The sequence below is a fragment of the Propithecus coquereli genome, unplaced genomic scaffold (genome assembly GCF_000956105.1).
Source record: "Propithecus coquereli isolate 6110/MARCELLA unplaced genomic scaffold, Pcoq_1.0 Scaffold9, whole genome shotgun sequence".
Taxonomy (NCBI): domain Eukaryota; kingdom Metazoa; phylum Chordata; class Mammalia; order Primates; family Indriidae; genus Propithecus; species Propithecus coquereli.
Genome location: NW_012155284.1, coordinates 15,469,016 through 15,472,134, shown reverse-complemented (window position 1 = coordinate 15,472,134; position 3,119 = coordinate 15,469,016).

Here is a 3,119-nt window from a genome sequence, read left to right as displayed (position 1 = left end):
AACACCAAGTAAGAAATTCCAGGGTACTTTGGCCTATTTCTCAAATGTTAAGGAGTTAATTTACTACATGTATATGTGAACAGTGAACATTAAAGTTAACAAATGTTTCTCTGCTTTCCATTAGAAGAAAAAAAATTTGGACTTTCTTAACAGAATTGGTGAAATTCAAAAAAATTCACTTTAATTGCTAGGTGTTATAAGAAACATCTAAATTCAACAGTTAAATTTTGACAAGCAAAGGCAAACTAGTTATATATCCAGTTCTGATAAATGATTACACATATTCAGAGAATCTGTACAATTAATAGTACATACATGTCATGCTGAGGATATGAATACCAAAGAGAAAAGTAAACTGATTTATTTGGCCGGGCAGAGTGGCTCACACCATGGCTCCTGCCTGTAATTCCAGTACTTTGGGAGGCCAAGGCAGGAGGATCGTTTCAAGCCAGGAGTTCAAGACCAGCTTGGGCAATATAGTGAGACCTTGTCTCCATAAAAAAATAAAAAACTAGCCAGGTATGGTGGCAGGCACTTGGGGCGGCTAAGGCAGGAGGATTGCTTGAGCCCAGGAGTTCAAGGTTACAGTGAGCTATGATCATGCCACTGCACTCCAGCCTGGGTAACAGAGCGAGACCCCGTCTCTTAAAACAAAACTAATTTTATTGTGATAAAATATACACAACATAAAATTTACCATCTTAACATTTTTAAGTATACAATTCAGTGGCATTAAGTACATTCACATTGTTATACAACCATCACCACTATCCATTTCCAAAACATTTTCATCATCCCAAACAGTAACTGTACTCATTAAACAACTGTCCAGTTCCTCTTCCCTCCAGTAATCTTTATTCTACTGTCTTTATGAATTTGCCTATTCTATGTATCTCATATATGGGGAAATCATAGAACATTTGTCCTTTTAGGTCTGGCTTATTTTACTTAGTGGAATATTTTCAAGGTTCCTCCACATTTTAGCATGTATCAGAATTTTATTCCTTTTTATGGCTAATACTGCATTGCACGTACATATAGTTAAAACTAATTTTATCTTCCAACAGTGGCTTCAATTAACCAGTAAGAGGGCCAGTATATTATTATTATTATTCCATTTTCTGAGTGAAGGATGAAAGGCATCTAACTCCTAAACTCTTAAATTGGAGATATTATCCCAACTTAATAATACATTAAAATACATACAGTGCAAATACATAATAGTGCTAATTTAAAAAAAAAGTTTAAAAACTACTTCTTTAATGTTATGAAGTTAAAATATCATTTTTCCCCTAACTCTCATTTTGCTTTAAAATACATATTATTAAGTTGTTCTTGTAAAAATACAGTCAATTCTGCTATAAGCTTGTTATAAAAATGCAAATGTACTATTCTAATGTAACTAATACATCAGGGAACAATTTGAGGATAACATAACTTTCATCCACAAAAAACACTAAGCAAATGCAGAAAATTGTATCCAGCTGACCTGACCCTTGTATGAATATACAAAACACACAGGCACATATCTCAAAACATTTCCAGTGACTTCCATTCATCCACTTCTGGTTTTATAACTTTCCATTGATTTCATATCATCACTCTCCTACTGCCACTTCACAACTCACAAGCTGCAACTCTTCTGAAACCCACTTTCTCAGCAAACTCCAGATCTTTTTAAAGGTCAAGTGCCATATTTATTGTTGTTTTTAGCCAACTAACATATGTAAAACTGTGCTATTGTTTTTATTAGTTCCTATCTTTTTGTGTGTCACTGATGAAGTTTTTGAGTGCTGTGCTCCAATCCCATTTTTTGCCATAAACCCTGTGGTTTTTACTGCACACTATGGGAATGAATATGTGAAGTTGTAGCAGAACTGTGGAACAAAATTGAGTTGATGATATAATCCGAGGCTCTTACATTATGAAAACAATTGCATGTTGGAAAAAAAAAGCTCAGAGAATTTGGGTCAATGTTAAGTCTGTTTCCATAGGAACCGTAGATGCTAAATAATAGTGAACAAAACTATGCTAAATGCACCATTATTGTTCCTACAACAGACTAAAAATGTTGTAATGGACAGATCTGAAACAATGTCATCTCAGCATGTATTAGAATTGAACTCATTTATGACAAAAGGCACAGATAAAACTCATCATTCAAGTATCTTATATTTTTAGAATGAATAAAATATAAAACTTTTTCTAGGCAGGTCATATTCTATTATAAAGCTGAAACTTTTATTAATACATAAAAGGGAAATATAACAAGAAATCTAAATAAAGTAACTTTATATCAGCTATTTCCTCACCAGCTTTTGGTTAAATTAAGATTTCAGCTTCATTTGCCTTTAATTTTCACGACTGCCTGGTCAACTGAATGCTTCTACCTGGGACTTTGAATCTGAAGCAGCTGACACAAAGGATCTGAGACAAGTGACACAATGAAGTGGGTACAGTTAATTCATTCTGTTGTTTGGATCCAGTTTCCAGGGGCACTGAAGCCAATGACAGCAGCAGCCCTAACAAGGTCTGAGCCCGTGTAGGATCTTGGATATGGATTCCCTTTGTCTTTTCTATTCTCTGAGCCTTATTAACGAGGCTTTGCTTAGCTTCAGCGAACTCCCTTATATCTTCCCTTTTCTGCTTAAATTAGTTTCTGTCATTTGGAATGAGAACCTTGGATGATACAATGATACTCAAAATACATGTCAAACTGAATAGCAAAGTTGATTGTAAGGTCCTTACTAGCTAAATTATCCATTTCCCCATCTTACACTCCTGTGTTGTTCTTTGTTTCACTCCTTTTTGAAGTTTGCTAAGGCTATTCAGAATAATATAGCCTGCCTCCTTCAAAATTTTCCTTTCTAACCATGACCTGCAATCTAAAAGTCATTAAATAAAAACTTATAAATTTGAGTACATAAAAAACCCTGACTGAAAAGGCATGTGACAACTTGGGAAAAAATACTTGCAACTCCCAGGACCAACTAAGGGCAATTATCCCTGCTGTATAAAACCCCACAAATCACTAAGAAAAAGACCAACAACCAATAGAAAAAAAAATGGGCAAAGGATCTGAACAGAAAGTTCACAGAAAAGGAAACAGAAACGACCCT